The 20,071-nt window shown below is 41.2% G+C and overlaps 1 protein-coding gene across 5 annotated transcripts in view; it reads left to right on the top strand.

Annotated features, from left to right (window-relative positions):
* Nucleotides 1–20,071, top strand: part of sgcd (sarcoglycan, delta (dystrophin-associated glycoprotein)) — a 246,133-nt gene that overhangs the window by 91,847 nt on the left and 134,215 nt on the right. For 3 of the 5 annotated variants that reach the window (XM_031868946.1, XM_031868945.1, XM_031868947.1), the window contains one exon: nt 3,043–3,104. The exons of the other annotated variants lie outside the window; for them this stretch is intronic. The gene's annotated coding sequence lies outside the window, so the exon portion shown is untranslated. The remainder of the gene's footprint in view (nt 1–3,042; nt 3,105–20,071) is intronic. 5 annotated transcript variants of the gene reach the window in all.

The raw sequence follows: 20,071 nt of genomic DNA, 5'->3' as shown, positions 1-20,071 counted from the left end.
AAGAGGCTATCTGTGTTTGTTTTGCATTAGCAGCATGGTCTGGTAGGCTTGAACAGCTGCAAATTACATATTGAGTATTCAAACCAAGAACTGTTTTTTTTTTTGTTTAGTTGTGTTGGAAATCTTGGAGCGCAGTTTACTAAAAGGTTACCATCTGTTTTTAGATGGTGGGTGGAGCTGTTTTTGTGATAAGTGCGTTCAATAATCCAACAATTTTAAATTAACTATGCTTGTTACGTAAAATAAATGTTTGTTATGTATCTACAGAAATTAAGCAACACAACTATGGTTAAATGAGTCAATGATGGCTCACAGGAGATGCACACGGTGGCCTCCTGGGTGAAAGTCCTGTGTTTGTTTGACGCGTCCAGCTCTTCCACATGTTCACTGCAGACTTCAACAGTTGCTCTGACTGTCTAATAATGATGTGGATGGGTTTACATGAAAGCCTGATGAGTCTCATACAGACGCTAAAGGGTGTGTCGGGTTGCAGACGTCGGGGGTCACTGACAAAGTTTGAGGGGTTGTGAGTGAGAACGCAGTGGCTGCAGTTTGGCAACAGTCTGTGAGTCTTTATCAAGCCAGATGAACAAAATAGTTCATGATGACAGATGCAATATGTATACGGGTGTTGTATCAAATTCATTTTCAGTTTGCCATAGGCCACTGTAGCCTACATTATAGCTTTTATATGAAAAAAAAAAATGCTTTCTTACAAAAAAAAAGCTTTCTTACCTAAGGATTATATAAATGGAACATGTGGTCAAATTGTGTATGTGATGATGCATGTGAGAGCTGGTGGGAGTGGGAGTGGTGGGGTGGGATGGGATAATAATTTAGCTGCCTGTATGCTTCAGGACCCCCGGTGACTTACATATAAGTAACATATGCAAATATACACACACACACACACACACACACACACAGACTGCTGCAAACGTTCTCTGCTTTTCACACTCGATAAGAGTCAAAGCGTTTTCATGAGTCGCCTTTAAGTAAAAGCTGCTGATTCGGCCACATTTTTAAAGCTCCATATGCTGTGTGGCTCTGCTCCACTGAGTCTCTAATTCCTCTAACAGTATTTTTTATTCCCCAACCTAAAAGGGAATCATTTAAGACTCAGTCCAGGTGTGTTACCAGTGTCAATAGCAGCCCTGAACACTGACACTGGATTTGCTGATTGGAAAATGTGTTTGCAGCTCTCAGCTTCACTGCACCTTCATCCTCCCTCAGTATCACTGTAGTGCTGCTGCTGATACTCTTCAAATGCACAACGTGTCCTTCACCTGCTGCCAACTGCATTTTGTGCTGCATTTATTAAGTGTTGGATATAATTTATGGCTAAATATACGTCATCTGCCAGAAGAAAAAGCAAACTAGGATGATAAATATTTCATGAATGTCTACGTAGCTTTGGCAGTCTAGTGATCATTCTCATTGTTTTCTCCCCTCTGCTGTTGTTTTGCTCTAAATGCGTCACTGCATCGTTTCTTCACATTTGTACTGTGCTTATGAATCAGTGGTAACAAATAAAGCTGCGTCAGTCTCAAGATATACCGTACATTTATTTTTCTGTTCTTGTTCATACATAATTTACCAACTCTCACTTTGTCGTATTACACGCTGGTCTATGGCAGTATTTATTTTGACCAGGGGAAATCAGCTTAATTTGGACTGTTCTTTGTTATCGAAGTTCTTAAAATGTTGACCTAAGCACTCAGTGATGTATTATTATTCTGGCTCATTTATTGTCTAATGAGCCATTACACTATTTGCAGACCCTCGTTGTACCAGTGTTCTCAAAATCTTTTTGTTTAGCATTTTTTGAACTGCTGTATACTGTTCATGTTTTGTTGATGGCATAATATTGAATGTCGAAATGACTCCCGACGCAGAGATCCATCATGAACACAAAACCAGGGAAAATCAGCCAGTTGTGACCTTTTTTCACTAGTTCACAGATGACTAGTGATGGGCTCGTTTTTAGGGCGTGGCCCTTCAGAACGGGCCGATTGCTTGGCCCCAGGAAGTGCTGCTTACAGCATTGTTGAGCACCACTAATCCATCGTTGACTTTAGGGAAGTGAAGAAGAGTTTGCTTGTAGTATGTCCAGCAGCAAAAGTGAGCTGCAGTCGATGAGCCTCGCACTGTAAAGGGCCCACTGCTGACAACTGCCCGACTCAGTCCACAGAGCCCTGATGATGCTTCACAGAGCGCTCCTCGCTTGTTTATTCAAAGTTTATTAATATCGAACATGTCACATCTTCAAATTGCACCCACTTTGACATTGCACGCCGTTGGTTTGAATAGACCTAAGTGTGAAGTAGATAGAATGAGCGGTTCTCCAGATATGTGAAGGACACGCACACACACATGTAGAGATTCCTTGCTTTATAGTGAAATAGATGCTAACATTAACAGACAGTTATATTGTAATGTACCGGGCATTACTTTAGCCCCCTACTTGTTTTGTTATCAGTCAAACCTCCGGACAACAAAACATCTTGACTCTTAAAACCAATGAAACAACTTGCCAGCTAAAGTCTTAAATGCAACAGTGACGGCAGTGAAGTAAAGTAAACACTGTACAGCAGCGTCGACACAACAGTTAAGGCCTTACATGCGATACGTGTTTTTTCTCAGTTTTTTAATATGCGCACGTTGGCTGCAACGTTGCGGAACGATTAAACCACAGTGATTTAACACAAAAACACAACAAAAGTCCACACAGCTTAACAATTTTACCTGAAACGAGGGCTCAGAGAGTTGAAACGACCTCCTGTGCGCCGCAAAGTTTCGTTCGAGAAGGATTTTTTTTTGAGGAATTCTGCTGATCCGGTCCCTTGGTTCTTCCCGGTTCTGCCTTCTCTTTCTGCAATGAAAGCGATGACTGTGGGAGATCTGCGCACTGATCCCACATCAGCACTCTCTAATTGGAGAACCTTGGGAAATAATAATATGGGCCTGGTAGGGGATGATCAGCTTGGAGGCGGCCCATCCTTCACATGCTGCTGACCATATCTTTCTACCTCCTCATCTCAGGTGATTAGAGAAACCCCCCGGACCCTGTCAGAACCTCCGAATCAGCACACTCATACACTGAGGTGAGTGTGTGTTTCAGTCTGTAATCTGTGCATGCATGGAGTTTGATGTGTGCTTGAGTCTGTAACGGCACAATGCTCTACCACTGGTGGAACGGAGTATTGTTCATTTCAAGTAAGGTCTTGGCAGCACTCAAATTTATTCATTGATTTATTTACTCCAAGTTGGTAAACAAAGCATCTCCATATGGATTCAACTCAATTTAGCTTTGGTTGAACTTGGATTTTCTATAAATTTAAAACAATTTTTTTAAATTTTTGCAACAAAGCTCTGTACTTGTTTTAAACCTAGTTTTGCTAATTTCTGATTAGAACTAATCTTTTTTTGTAAAATTAAATTATTGGTGCTCCTTTATGGTGCAACACGGTCCAAATAAACACTGAAAGTTGTCCCCGGACAATTCCAATAGCTCTTGTTGTCGACTGCAACTTCATTTCATGTGTTTTGATCCAAAGTGCATTTATGTTTAATACCAACAGGATCGTCTGCCAATTCCTAGATACTTGTATTAGTAGGAAACAAGTCTTTATCATGGCGGTTGTACTAGAGTACAGTACTTAAGCAAATGTGTTACTGAGTCTACGACTGGTGATGCAGCATCTGCTTCAGGGGTGTGATGGGAGCCGGCCACCTATCTCTCTGCTGGCTCTGTTTTACTTGTTGCGTTTGAATACAAAGGCACAGAGAGCATTCGGCTACATTCTACCACATATTGTCAAGATGCCAGAAGAAGCGGTTAAACTAATTTCACAGGTGTTTCCTAAGGCAGGAAAACAGAAAATGGCCTCATGAAATCAATTAAAAGCACAGAGAGAGGCTATGCCAGAAATAACATCAAATGCTGTCATGTAACTAGACTTGAATGCTCATACATTATTATTTTTTGCTTCCTTTGCCACCAATGGACTGTAAGATGAAAATATGTTTGTTAGTAAGCATGTCAGCCGCAGTGTACATTTACTTTGTAGCAGCATCTCAGTGTGTTGTGGCTAATTGGTGTGGTTGCTTATCTTCACTCCATTCACAGACTGTGAATGTAGAGTGCAGAGGTCACTTCTGTGTTCCAATATCATTCATGACAACAGAGGCCGATAGAGATCCCAGGAGCTCACCGCATCATACATCAGATGGTACCTTGGCCATTAACCGTGAAGCTGAGCTCTCTTGCTTGAATGCTAAATCTCATCCACACGATACTGAATAGTTGATGGGGAAATACGTCACCTTTTATGTGGTTGTCCAATCAGTGCTGATGGTAAGAAGAAATACATTAAGAAAATTCAGTTCTCCTGCTCGCGGAGCAGTGCTGGCCGTGCCTATATTTACCAGGATGCCTTTCACACGAGCGGTGAGGTTGCTGTGTCTGATGAATAAACTCTGCCCAGGGACTGGCATATTGACAAGTCACTTAGATTTATATTCACCTTGCATGTCTGTGTTTTGAGGTTTTTGAGTGTTCACATTTTTTTCTGAGCTTTCTTCTTCCAGGAAGTTGACTGAGCACTATTTGGGTTTTTCCAGCAAGAACCTGCTTCATATTTAGTCATGTTTCCAAACTTTCTGAAAGCATTCTGACAGTGAATGTTTATTTTGTTAACACTTTGGGATAAAATGCTTTGCTCAAAGACATCTCAAAATATTTTCTGGAAGGACAGACAACTTGTACTTGTATTACTAATGATTCTGAACAAAGGTACAGTACATAGTGATGTGAGACTGGGTTGGAGAAAGAGAAATACACTAAATAAGAGGTGAGATATGTGGGAAATGTGAAAGAGGAAAGAAACATTTGAGAAGGAATCTGGCACAAAAAAAGAGATGTAGTAGGTAAGAAACAGACCTTGAAAGAGAATGCACTGACAGATTGCGAGTCTGCCGGAGGTCACGGACGACCACACGTAGCAACACACATTTCGGCACCAATGGCACCACGGAACAAAGAAAAAATCTATAAAAAATCACATCAAACCATCTTTTAACTCTTTTTGAACATGCATCGGAAACATATTACATTCTCAATAGCAAGAAAAAAATGCAGGTAGCACTTTCATTTTGACCCACACAGTGTTGTGTAACAACTACAACAACATTACAGTTACAGTGTATTGTATTATGCAGTATGCACGGCAGGTAACTTAAAATATTAATAATGGATCCTACTCTTCCCAAAATGCAATACATGTGTTTCAAAGTCCATGCCCCTTATGTAGACATCCGGCTGAAAGGTATTATAGCAGTGTAGTCATTATATGAAAAAAACAACAGCAAACTTAATATTTGACATGTTTAAAATGTATCCATGAAAACATCCATAGTCATAAAACATGTACCCCTGAAACAGATGTGCATGATGATGTATAAACACATTTTCTTATATATTTACTAAAACATTTGAAATTATTGAACCTGAACATAGACCTGATTCAAAAATGTGGATGACCCAAATAAACCTGCTTTTGTGGATAATGTTGTTGTGTAAACAATACACAGTCCCACTTGTTTACTGCTGGACAAGTGTGGCATTTGGTTGCCCTCTCCTGGGAGTTATATTTAGAAAAAAAAACACCAAAAGTTTTAAGAGTCTGCGGAAATATGCTAAAATGCGAAGACATGCGGAAGAGTGAGGAGGGGAGGGAAGTAAAGAAGTAGACTGGGCGAGGAAGAGGGGGAGGATGTAGGAATGGTGGCGGAGGAAGAAAAAGAGAGATTAAAATGAGTAGAGGAGGAGAAGCAGATGTGGGCAGGCGTAGGAGGATAACGTGGAGAGGGGCATATGACATCCTGGCACGTCTCCAAAGGCTCCCTGCGGCGAAGGCCACTTCGGAAAGCCGTGCCAACAATACAGGGAGGAAAGCAGAGAGCCTAAGAGAGAGAACAGGAGAAAGTGAAAAAATAAAATATGGAAAGAGAGAGCGAGCAATGCAAAAAGAGATGCTTATCCAGGACACGGGGATGCAGGGAAAAAGGGGAACAAAAAACAAAAACATGAACTCCATCTTCTCACTGCTGCCACTCCTGTGACAAAAACGTATTAAATCATTTAAATCACACAATAAAATGCTTTATTCTGGCTCAGCTGGGAAAAGCTCAATTTGCAGGAATGCTTATTTTTCCATAGACCTCATCAAATTAACAGTACCCCTGGTGCCTCGTGTTTCATGTAAAACATTTAAACGTAATAATAAAATTGTGTAAAAATTGCCTGAATCCCCAGTGTTTGGATACAGTTGTATAAAGCCCAGATTTTACTGTTTATAGTCACGTCTTGATTCAGACTTGAACTTTGAATGGAAATTTGCACACAAGAACTGAAGCCTCCGGAGGAAAATTGTGCCCAAAAGAAACTGATTTTACACTGAATAAGTTTCATCAGACGACTGTTATCGAAACCAAAATATGGCCAGACATCTGTGCTGGAGTTTTGACTTCACAGCTGGCATATTCTCAGGGGATTGCATTCAACAATTATCTCCCCAGGTAATAATTATTCTTGTGGGACTTGAGGCACAAGTTGGGGACGTTCCAGTCTGGGCCTCTATTGTTGATAAAGATTCAAGACGTTTTCTTTCTTTGGATTCTAGGAACATTCTTACGTCTCTCAAAAACAGGCCAGACCAAGAGCTCAAACACACATATGTGATGTCCGTGTTGCTGTTATTGGTGCTGAGAGGGTTGATGAATTGATTTTGAAGTATCTTGGCAAAATAATCTTTCTGCAAGCCTTTTGCAAATCTAAAATACCTCTTACTACATATCTAATCTGAAATATCGTCAACAGTTAGAGCTTGCAGCTTGCTTTGTTTTAAATGATACATGTCAGTATGTATAAGTTCACCTTGTGTACAAATAGGTGAACTTGCACCTAAATTAGGAATCGGATTGTAATTGAGCACTGATAGTTTTGATATTTGCCTCCTAAATAGAAGCAGCATAAACATCTGGCCTAAATAGAAATTACCTTCGAAGGAAAAGCACTACCTCTTAATATAACCTACATACATGATAACACTATCACTAACACAATCTAAAAATTGAAAATAAAAAGTCCAATTCAAGGGAAACAGCAGACACCAAGTGCTCATGGACAGCGACACTGACATTCTCTGAATGAACGAACTCTTTTTAGTGAACGTCAGTGTCGCTGTCCATGGTGCTGAAAAGAATCTTGGACATTTCAAGTGCTTTTAGATTACATCCCAAGTCATGTGGTGCACATTTTATTAATATATGAAACAAAACAATTACAAAAAACAATTTCTTCATATTTTAAAATCAAAACCCAAACATCTTTTCTTCCTGTGAGCAAACTGTGTGCTTATGTAAGTGTAGTGTAGCTATAAAGGAGTTGTTTGTGGAGCCACAGTCCTCTGAAGCTTTATATCGCTCTACATTTTAAACCCGCCCACTTTTTGGCGGCCAAATCAAATACAAAGGATTTTATTTAAATCCCTCTTTTAACTTTACACAAGTATTCTGTTTCATTGGAGACGTTTAAGACCCTTTAACTACCGTTTCACTGGGACTTTGAATGTTTGCATGCTTCTTTCATATCAAACAATGCATCCACAATTAATAAGACGCTCTCATATCTGCGTCCTGAATCAAAGCAGTGTCAACACGCTATGTAAGTGTCGTCATTGGATGACCCCCCCCCCCTCTGTATCAGACCTTCAAACGAAAGCAGACCCACCACAAGCGGTTACTCTTTAAGAAGAGAAACTAGCAGATCTCTGTACAGCTGCAGAAACCATGTACTGCAAGGATTTATTGTGTCAGGTTACTATAACTGAAATGTCATTGCTTAAAAATATGGTCACTATAGATACTATTTAAAAAATGCATTTAATATAATGAAAATCTCAAGGATTATTACTTGAAAAAGATTTATTTATCCGTTATCTATCCCTGCAGGTGACGCAGTTGAACACAAACGGCGTGTTAATCTGTGACCTTTCTGAAGGTGCCTTTGTTTACTAGGCTTTTCAAAAACATGCTGTAAAATGAATGAATGAGACGGCCTCAAGTTTTTCGAGACTCAAAATGCTAATGAGAACACATCTTTTATTTTCTGTCTCTACTGAATCTGTAAAGCAGAAATGTTGTTAAAAATATCCAACAAACCCAATGTGCTTGTCTCTGTTCAGGCTACACGAGCAACGCGAGAGTGAAAGAAAAGCCTGTCGGCATTCAAAGTGTTCCTTGTCACTTCCCACGGAATAATGGTCACAGGAAATATCCTCCCATGAGGCCTTATGACAATAGGCCCATATGTGCTAGCCATGGTGACGGTAATTAATTGCTACAGGAAACTTGTGCGGTCGCTCTGCGGCGTACAGTGACCTCCAGACATGAGTGCAATGACACAGCAGGCTCGTTATAGAGCGGAGAGCGGCGTCGGGGGACGGCTGAGAGAGGGGGGGCCAGATTAGTTAGCGATTTGACCTTTCCCATGAGGCACCGTTCCATCGCTTCATTCCTTTTGTCACTAGATTAGAGAATATAAATGCAGTGGGAGGTCAGCGGGGGATTTACTGCGAACCACTGTCGGCCAGGCTCTGTCACCATCCCCAACTCTTCTCTGTGGTCGAGATGAGTGAGGAGATAAGAAGGGGAGGGGGGGCAAAAGAGACAAAGAGAGAGAGAGAGAGGGAGGACAGATAGAGGCAGGCAAAGAGATGAGGGGAGAGGGGGTGAAGGACAAAGAGAGAATGCAAATCAGTGAACGAAAAAGTGTGACGACAAGAGAGGAGATCAGGACTGATGGAAAGAGAAAGTGGGATGGTACAGTTGAAGAAAAGAGCACAGAAGTCGTCATGCAAAGGGAGTGTTAAAGAGTCGAGAAGGCAGGATTGGTGTCGGTCAGGTGAAAAAGAAGCAGGAAGGGAGGAAAAAAGCAACTGCGAGGGAGTGCTTGGCGAGTCACATTCAGACGAGCGAAAGAGAGGATGAGGAAAAAAAAAGTTTTGTTGGTGATTAATTAAAGCCAGAGGCTGCAGTATGGGGTGAAGAGAGCACAAACAGAAGCTGGCGGGGTCACTTTGAGTCAACATAAAATAAACTAATGAACCAGCTTGAATCTTAAAAAGATGAATGAAGAAATGATTGATCACGTTGCACGAGGGATTTTGGAGACCTGCTTCTCCACCTTTTCCAGTTCCAGAGCCCTTGATGATCCTCGAGCATCATCAACATCCTGCTCCATAACTAAAAAATAACACCTGCATCATTACTTCAATTCTCTTAGAAAGTTTTGAAATGAAAGGAAACATGAAAGGAAACCAACAGCTACCACTGGTATGCCTTTGAGCAAGTATCGTACCCGATTGCCAGACAAGAACGTTGAAACAACAAAGTTCTGCAAAGATAATGACGCGATGTTTTACGTCCCAAGCCAACCGACTCAGACTGCAACGACTTGTCTGAGTTGGGCCGATAATATTTGATGTGATTACTTACTGGCTCAAGAGTTGTTACTGAGTCTCAAGCCCCCAGGAAGAAACACACTTTACACAGTGGCCAAACTGTGGAACTACAATTGTGTATGTGATGCCATTGGGACCAAAAAGACTGTTGCCCATAGACTTACAATCAGCAAATGTTGGCGAGTATTCATGTGATGACATGACTTTCCTTGCCTCTCTAAAGTTTATTATAACTTGAGGTTTAATTCTCAGCACCAGTCATCATCAGTTATAATCCAATCCCATTTCACTCCCCAAAGCCTACTCTTCTATGTGTCACATAAATGATATTGTGATCTGGCATTACCAGGTTGGGAATTGTGGATTACAATTTGCTGGATGCTGGCTGCCAAACTGTTGGCATGGCAACCCGCTTTGTTTTTGAACGTATCTCGATCCCTTGAGATTGAAGAGAGAGTGGAGCTCTTTTTGATGCAGAGTGAGTCAGGAGCTGCACGAAAAGTCTGAATAAGCTTGGCACCTGGTACTGCTGGATTGCTTTAAACAACAACAGAAAAGAATCACTTTAATGTGAGGTCTGAAAAAGTGTGACTCAAAGACATTCTGTGCATATTTTATTAAACAATTTTCAGGTGATTAAAGGGGCATAGCAGGTCTGGATAAATATTGAGTTGCATATTTGGAAGTGTAGTATTCAGTATTTACAGAGGCTTGACTCGTACGATACACCAGAAGTCATGTCTCATCCTCTGCTGAAGCGATTATGACCATTCTTGTATATAAATACTCCATTAAGTCATTTAATGTTGCTGGAATAACTCTGTAAGAACATTTGTATTATCATTCATCATACATACAAATCTGAAAAGTATAGCAGAGTAAAACGTGGACAGAGAAAGAAAATAGAAACTGCTCCAAAAAAGCAGTATTTCTATATAAAACCAGCAGGCATTATTACACTAACTCTGGACCGCGGAAATCACAAGTCGTTGTAAACGGTTGCCCGGGGAGTTCAGATCGTTCAGCTTCAGCTTAGAAAGATTTCGTTTTGAGTAAATTGCAGGAGCAGTGCAAGATCATACTTGGCCTGAATTCATTTTGAAAGGAATGATACAATAAATACACATGTAGATAGACACTTTGAGCTGCTTTTTGATAAAGACTTTTAAGGATTCATGCAAATGATGTTGTTTGGATCTTTTAAAGTTTGAAGCTCAACAACATAAGAAGTTAATCTGAGCAGGTTTTGTTTCATCCAAGGAAAACAAGACGGATGCCACCTGGCAGGTCAAGGATTCCATATTGCTCAAAAAAAAACGAGTTAAGATGATCACACAGAAAGCTTTGCAAACGACAACAAAAGCTGTGAAGTGCAGAAGGGAGCTGTGTGTCTGTGGAGCTGTTGGACTCGGGCGGCCTCAATAGCTATCCTGCTGGTGATGAGAGGAGGCCTCCATCACATGAGCTGCAATACACTCAGGCTCTACGAGAGGCCATCATCATTACAAACAAGATGCTGAACAGGGAAATCTCCCTGAGTTTTTCATCCCTCTATTTCTGTTCTGTTGAATGAACAAGACGTTTCTGCTCTGTGGGCAATCGTGTGCCCTGGAATCGGTGAAGAACATGTGGTTGATTACCTGGATGATGCTCAATGCTCTTGCATGGTCAACCTGGACATTCAACCTGGACATTCTGTTTTGTCAATGTTACAGTTTACCAGACAGATTTCTTTGCTTGCAGATGAGATGAAACACCAATGCACAATGGATGTCAGCCAAACACAATAGACTCTCACACTGCGCTGAATGGAAACTAATGCACACAAATTAGGTAAATATCACAAATAAACCGTCTAATATTGCATTTTATGGTGTGTGGAGTTTTGTGTAAAAACACTTTTAACAGCTGACAAGAAGCGAGGCTCGGATCAGGCTCCATATAGCCGAAACCGATCGTAAAGATTGGATTGGAACATCCATAACTTTGTTTGTTTCTTTTTTTTCTTCACTTTTCCAAATATCCAGGTAATTGGAGTCAAAAAACATTGTATAGGCATGGGAATTTCCCCACAGCAATGGGTTTAGTCTACCAGCGATTACTGATGTATTCATCCAATTGCCCAACACTATTACTCACTCTCACACACACACACACACACAGGAGTTGTGTTCCCCGCTCAGCAATTACAGCATCCTCCAGACTCGCCTTCGGCTGCTGCCGTCTGAGGGAGGAGGGAATCTGCAGTTGAATTATTGAACAAATCAAGGTCCTTGGCTATGTATTTATGTGATTGGTAATGAGGCCGCTGGAGATTGTGCCTCAAGTTGCAGAGAGAAGTAAGACCTTCATAAGCTCTGCAGTGTGTACGCTGAACCTGTGTACAGATGATGACTTAACTGACCACGCTATGCTACTCCCTCCTGGACCTGCTGCCTGATCACTACATTTATTGCCTGTTATACCTCTAGTTGCTCAAGTGGAGTACTTCCTAAAAGCTTATCTAACTCTGTGTTGGTCTGTAAAGATATTTTTCCCTTTTTGTAATGCATGCACATTAGTCAGTATTGGTTTATGAAGTTCCAGAGCCTTACATGGAGGAAATTTAGTGTGTTTGTACCAGTTTTTCAATTCACCTCCCAGGATGTTGCCCAGTTATTCTTTAATTAAATGCCCCTTCTACTATAGGTTGACATGTTTATCAAACATGTACCATACACTCAGTAGCTGCTCTGGTGCTTTTGACCATATTATAAAGTCCCTATCAACACATTGAGTTTCCTCAAGATGTATTCTGTGGTCAGAATAGCTATGAAATACGTGTGATTTCAAAGGGTTATTCTAATCATCATAAAAATGGGAAAACAAGAAAAACAGTGTTTTTTTATTCGGACAGGTAAGAGGTAACAGGTAACAATTTGGGGCATCAGACAGGTACTCTATACATTATAAATACAAGACGGAGACCTATGGAGAGAATAAAGCATCCAACTGAAAGAAGAAAAGAAAAACAAGGATCGTTGGTAAATTCAGGCATCTTAAAAGAAACCTGTTTCAGTGCAGCCTGTACATGTGCTGTTGGATGTGCTTGTTTCTGTGTTCCAAGTTGTCAGAAGCTTTTCCTTCTGCTTCCGCATCCAGGCATTTTATTAATTCATAATTTCCCTGGTACTTCTCAAATTATTTTGTGTACGTGTCTGATCCCATATGTTTATTTCATCAGGCTGTAGACAACGGCCCCGTGAATGTCTCCTAGGGTCTGGAGTCCTACAGAGGGTTATTACCTGTCTCGTCCGTCTCCAAAGCTTACGTTTCCATCCTTTGCTACTCTCTCTGTGACCTATTTAGGCACTTCCTCACATCACAAGCTCAAACACAGTTGCAGAGTGAAACGAGCACCAGCAGTCCTTCAAAATCCGTCCTTTACCTAACTCTCCTCTGCAGGAAACAACCACCAAGTTAGAGAGAAAATGCCTGATTATACGGACACACACATTCTATCTCTGACACACACTCCGCTCGCTACAGTTGAGTGGTTGGACGTGACATGACTTACCTCCGCGCTCCATCGTCTCGCCTAGTTGTCCATAAAAGACCCGTTTCATTTTTGCTGAGAGTTTCATCCCTGATCATTTTTTGCTGACAGACAGCGGCTCACTTATCAGGTCCCACCTCTCCCTAACCCCGGCCCTCATCTATCAATCCCTGTTACATTATTGAAACTGCTGTTTAAATGTTAAATAATAGCCAGTGTCTTGGCTCTGCTGAGGGAGAAGTAGAGTGTAATCTCTGTCGAGTATTTAAGGAAATGTCTGCGCTAAACTCTAGCTGAGGAATGCTATCACAGTGATAACATGCAGCATTAGTCATTCCATGGCGGAGCGGAGAGGCTCAGAGATGAGATGTAGCTTTGGATGTGGAGTTTTATTTGATCATAAGGCCTGTGGAGAGTCTTTTTTTCTTCAGACACAAGGATGCTTATATTGCAATCACCAGATGCATGTTTATGTATCCATCCATCCCTTATCTTTTGCACTGTCCAGGGCCAAGTCCCTGGGGCAGCAGGGTATTCCAGACGTCCCACTCTCCAGCAACGTTTCTTGGTCCACCCCGTGGCATCTAGCCAGTTGGACCTGCCCAGAAAACCTTTAATGGGAGGTGCCAAGGGAGCATCTTGATCAGATGCCCAAATAACCTTTGCTGGCCCCGTTCGACAAGAAGGAGCATAGCTCCACTCTGAGGTTCACCTTGTATTTCTAAGACTGAACCCAACCACTTTATGAAGGGAAGCTCATTTTAGCCACATGTACCAGAGATCTCGTTCTTTCTGTCACTACCCAAAGCTCATGACCAAAGATGAGGGTCAGAATGTAGATGGACTGGGAAATTGAGAGCTTTGCCTTCTGGCTCAGCTTTCCCTTCACCTCAACAGTCCAGTTAAAAATCCACCAGTTCATCTCCTGCTCCATTTCATCCTGACTCATGAACAAGACCCTAAGATACTTGAACTCCCTTGTTTGGGGCAGTGACTCACTCCCAACCTGGAGGGCACATCCACCATTTTCTGGCAGAGAACCATGGCGTCAGACTTTGAGGTAATGAGTCTGATCCCGCTGCTTCACACTTGGCTGCAAACGGCCCCAATGTGTGCTGAAGGTCACAGTCTGATGTAGCCAACAGAACCACATCATCTGCAAAGAGCAGACAGGGACGCTATTCTGAAGTCCCTGTCTGTGGAAATCACAAACAGAATCGGTGTAGATGGACAACCCTGGTGAACGGTAACACCCACTGGAAACAAGGTTGACTTTGAGACAAGTTTACAGACACAGCTCTCACTTTGGTTATACAAGGCCCAAAGGGCTCTTAACAACGTCCCCGATACCCCATATTCCCGCAGTATCCCCTACAGGTATCCCCTACAGGTATCCCTGGGTAACATGGTCATAAGTCTTTGCCAAGTCCACAAAACACATGTAGACTGGATGGGCAAACTCCCATGACCCCCCCCCCACCCCCCCACCCCCCGTCCTGACAGTGGGAGTGCAGGGTGGGATGATGGATTATGACACGGACAGTTTGAAGATTTCTGTGAAGAGCCTTGTAGAGCTGGTCTGCACATTCCTTCAGCACCCTTTCCAAAATATCATCAGGGCCTGCTCTGAGCACACGCCTCACATCATGTTCCTGCATAGTGAGGATGTAGATGTTGGAGGCTGGGGAGGGTGTTGTCTCTGCTGCTTTCACCTCAAATTGAGCATGGAAACAATTAAGTTCCCCTGGCAGCTAGTGAGACTATGAAGTGTCAATATTCATTTTGCCTTTATCTTGAATGTGTCTTTTATTCTTTAGAGAGGGACATCCAAAGTGTGATATCCTCATAATCAAAATCTACTTTCCTCATGCAGATTACTGTCTCATTGGCATTTATATATGAATATAAGATAATGAAACGGATATCTTTGTTGCTTACTGGCTTGGTGCCAATTTGTCTGCCTTTTCCCTCCCCAGGGGCTCGCTTGGGATGAGGCTTTATCATTTGTTGGCTGGCTCCGTGTCACTTCAGCACGGGCGGTGCATGCCGATTAGCGATGCCACTTTGCTGGGGCTCCTCACTCGCTCAATTGGTGAGTGGCATGGAGGGAGGCAGGCGCTACTCGTGTCTGCTGCCCGCTCTGCGGTTGTGCAGAACCGGTTGAGCATCGGCAGAAATTCACTTTGGGAACATTACATGACAAGGCATTATCAATCCACTTAGCAAGAGCGGCTTAAAACACATGTGCATGCAGCACCAGCCTCAGGAACTCAAAAGTAGTTTGTGCAAACTTATTTTTTACCTGATGGTAAAATCTGCTTCATGGTTTTCTAAAGACTGGATTTTTCCCACACATGTTCTGAACAGTAGTGGTAGAGACTGCACCGTAGAGTAGTACAACAGCAGTCATTTTGCAAAAAAAACAGAAAACTGCTCTCCACTAGTCTTAGCTACTGCAGACCTATTTTCCACCTGCTATTTCTTAGCAAAAGTCGTGAAAGGACTCTCCATACAATTGATAAAAACGGCTAACTAAAAGAATACCTGACCGGATGCATTGCTTTCAAGTCTCAAAGGAAATGAATCTATTGCAGCTCATGCAGATCACTGCACAGTTTTAACTGAAACTAAGTAGAATAAAGAACTCACATCAGTTCTGTCCTTGAGACCTTTTTCTGACTTCTAGTCAGTCAGAATATATTTCATGATCCCAGTTCTTGTTCATAAATCTTTTCACGGACCTGACTCTTCTTGATGTACTGTATATACAGTATATATATATGTGTATGTATATGTGTATGTATGTATATGTATATATGTATATGTATATGTATATATGTATATGTATATGTGTATATATGTATATGTATATATGTATATGTACATATGTGTATATGTATATGTATATATGTATATGTGTATATATGTATATGTACATATGTGTATATGTATATGTACATATATGTATATATATATATATGTGTGTGTGTGTGTGTGTATATATATATATATGTGTATACAGTATATATATACAGTTTGTCACCGGTCGATTCAGGTCCATGCACTTTTCTGCTTAGTGTAGCGACAACTCAAGACCTATGGGGAATTGCCTTCTGCAATTATGGAACCAAATTTCGGAATATTGTTCCTTTGGATGCAAGGATATAAACATCATTGGAGGCGTTTATGCTCAATTTATTGTTGCAGCTCCAATGACATTTTAAATAGATAATTTGGGAAATAAAAAAATGGATTTATTATTTATCCTTTCTCTATTTTTAACTTGTTAGGTGGATGTAAACACTTTAGAACTTTAGCTATATGCTTTCTCTTTCAATGTTTTTTTTATTTTGTTTCATCAGACTTTTGAGCAGAATTTCATGCTAAATAGGTTCGATATAAATTCGATTTTATTACCTGAAATAAATACATTTGTGATAATTATTTATTTTTTTCTCATTCAAAGTCGACGCTATATATATTTTAGCAATTAACTTGCCAGCTCTTCTCCACCACCTGCAAGTGAACAGGTAAAGTGTTCACATCAGCAGCTTCATTGCTAATGAGACGCTTCTCTTACTGGCAGCTGTGCTGGAGGAGAGTGGAGTCTGGTTGTTGTCATAGTGTACATTTCATAATTAGTGCAGATTTTTAACTGATGGTTCCAGGCACGGTTGCTAGGAGATTTGTGACACGACTCCCAAGCTTTTATTCACATGAAAGGAAGGCGTTTCTGTCCGTCATTAACACAACACACACAATCTCTCCTCTTCACTCTCTCTGACATGATGATAATAATAAATGGAGGAATAATCCAATTCAAGCTCGCACGCAAGTGCTAAATCACCACTATGTGGCCAAAAGTACATCGACAACCCTGTTCATGTACTTTTGTGTACATTTGGTTCCAGTAAAGAGAAATCTTAATGCTACAGCCCACAATATTTATGATAATTGTGCCTTTACCTTTGTGGCCCAATCAAACATAACAATGCTCCCAGGCAAAAAAAACATTTCTTAACTGTTATAATGTGAGGATTTGCTGACTTCCTCGTTTTTAAAAACATATACTATGCCGTCTAATAACATTTACATTGCACATTGAGTATGAAAGCATTGTGTTCTCACTCAGCACACGGATGCACAGAGCTACTAATTTCTCTATTTCTGTGTTAGATGCCCTCTCACATACAAATACAACTCACAGCTCAGCTGCTTGACTGCCAGCGCTGACACGTTGATCAGTCTGCATCTGCCAACGCTGCGTTGCATGGAAGTGTCTGACATCCAGTAGCAACAATCCCAACAACACTAATCAAACAGCCGATACAAGGCTCTCACTCACACACACACACACACACACACCACAGTGCTTTGCTTATCAGCAGCCGGCAGCACAGGTCTGTACTCTCTCCATGTTGAGTGTTCATTTCAATCGATGATAAATTCAGTGGCACTTCAGCTCACTCCAGTCCAAGTAAGTTCAGCTTGATTTCTTTCGACTTAGTTCACTCCAGCTCAATGCAATTTAACGCATTCAATGCAATTCTCAGCTTGTAAGCAATCAGTCGCGAAATGTCTTTGATAAAAGTAATCTGATCTCAGAGACGAGGTATTTAATCTACACTGTAGTACCTTTAATCAAATCTGGATATAGAGCTGATGTCAAGTGCATGTTGATAATGTGTAAAAGAGGTCTGACATGTAAAGGCAGTAATCCTCAAAGAAATGTTCCACATTTGCATATAAATTAATGTAATTTTGTTCCATCATACAGATAAAACGAAAAAGTGATTTGGCCAAACATCACTTAATAAGCAAATAATCTTGTTCATTGTGCATTTAGTCACTGGTGCTAGACAGAAGAGCCCGACATCAAATTACTACATCTACAACAACCCTTCTTCCAGCCCTGCATCCTCAGGAATTATGCCCTAATTGGATGATTCCGTGCCTCGCAATTTGCATCCAATGCAAGGAAAGTGGGCGATGGATGGGCGTGTAGCACATCTGACTTTCATGCAGGAGACTGGACGTTGCATCACATCACAAACCTGCACTTAAAAATATTTTTTATTGATCCCATGCAGGGGAAACATGTCAACTGCCTATCCCTAACGATTGCCTCAAACACTCAGCTATCAAGATGCTCTTTGATATGGTCAAAATGTGTTAAAAATAATCACATTGGACCAAACCTTGAACTGAGGTTTGTGTCACCTATAGTCTAGAGTAGGAGGGAGAGGACGCTCATATCTACTTTGTCTACATGCCAGATGAGATGAGGCGTCGCTTTAAACTCTTTCTCTTGATGGTTCCTCTCAGTGCATCAGAATCACTTTCCTGTAAAGGTGAGAAATCTGAGCGTCGCAGGATCGCCTGGAGCTTCAGCAATACATTAACGTCTCGTTAAGCCTTCCTTCTGCAGGAAACCAATGACAAGCAACGGCCTCCTCAGAGCCGTTCAATAAGCCGTTTGTAGAACAAAGATAACCATTTGCATTTGGAAGCAAAAAAAGACAAGATCCTGAGATTGTGGATTACCCCCCTGGCTTTGCTTTGGAAAGGAAGAATCAAGAGGAGAATCTTTGGGAGCTTTAAGGGGCAAATGGGTTTCAAAGTACTGTGCGTGTGTTTGTGTTGGAGCAGGCTTGTAGGCATTGTGTTTCTCCGTCTATTCATCCCAATCTCTATGTGTTAAGTCTTGTGGTTGTGTGTGTGTGTGTGTGTATGCACAGGTGAGAACTTTCTACAGTGCCTATAATTGAGTTTGGAACAGTCAACTGTCAAAGAACAAACAAGTAAAAGTTTAGATGCTTTGATTTGTTGTTTATATTTTACCAATCTGCAGAGAAGCTGAATGTTAAGCTTGAGGGTTGGTTCATTTACCTTCTCTGACTCAGCCACCATTTGTGTCCTCCTTTCACATCCATTTCTTTCTGTATCGAAACACGTCCTTCATGTTTTTATACTTGAAGTAACAGTATTTGGGTGAACCTTTTATAAAGGGGAACTGCAGTAGGTAATTATTTGTGTGTGGGAAAAGGAAAACATGGATAATTCGGTCCTCATTTGAATTAAAAAGTTCAGCGAACACTGTGCAGTTTAGAATGTAATGAATATGGGATTTTAAAAGTTATTTCCTGTAGAGCTGAGAGAAAATAATCATTTGGGGCGATGTGTTGACGCTTGCTTTCCTTGTCAACTGAGAGGGTTATGAATCATCAGTTGTCCATAGCCAATTCTACATGATCCGTGTGGTCACACAGCCGGCTGGGACGGCACAGCGGTGCACTGGTTAGCATTGTCGCCTCACAACTTCGGGGTTGGCAGTGCGCTGTATAGTGAGGGCACAGCCCAGACTCATGCCATCTGTCTTTTGACTTCTGTTACTTGTATCACAGTAAATATAATAAAATGGCTATTATGGTTTCATAATAGAGGAGACAAAACCCAAGGGTTAGAAAACAGAGCTATTTGCCAGATCTGACTGCTTACCTTTTGTCAACCATTGGCCGCCTGATCTGCCCCGTAAACTTTTGTGTCTGTGAGTCTTGTTTCACTGAGTCTTTACACTCCTGTCCGTCAGGAGTAAGGGTGGAAGTAGCATGTTCCGGAGTCACAAAACTTGTCTTAGGGAAAACATTGGTTTCTTTCAGCCATGACACCAGTCTTTCCCTAACTCTAACCAGTCGTTTAGTGTCAAAACCCCGAACCATGGTGGTGTCAGATCAGGATACGCCCCTTTGGAAATCAACTGAAATGTTATTTAGAAAATTCTAAATTGTACTTGTAATTGATGACATTTCTTCAAAATTAACAGGAATTTATGTTCAAATTCAAAATGTTTAAATGCAGTAACAAATTGGTCAAAATTAAAACCGGAATTCAAATTTGAATTCAAATTTTAAAAGTTGAATTGAATAGATCGGTCCCTTTGTCACCAATACCCGATCCAACTATTTGAGTGAGTATCGGCCCAATATCAGGTACATCTCCAGTCTGGTTTATA

This window comes from Anarrhichthys ocellatus, unplaced genomic scaffold, assembly GCF_004355925.1.
Source record: "Anarrhichthys ocellatus isolate YVR2014 unplaced genomic scaffold, GSC_Weel_1.0 scaffold45, whole genome shotgun sequence".
NCBI lineage: Eukaryota > Metazoa > Chordata > Actinopteri > Perciformes > Anarhichadidae > Anarrhichthys > Anarrhichthys ocellatus.
Note: the sequence above shows the minus strand (reverse complement) of the source record. Positions and strands in the feature narration are given on the sequence as shown.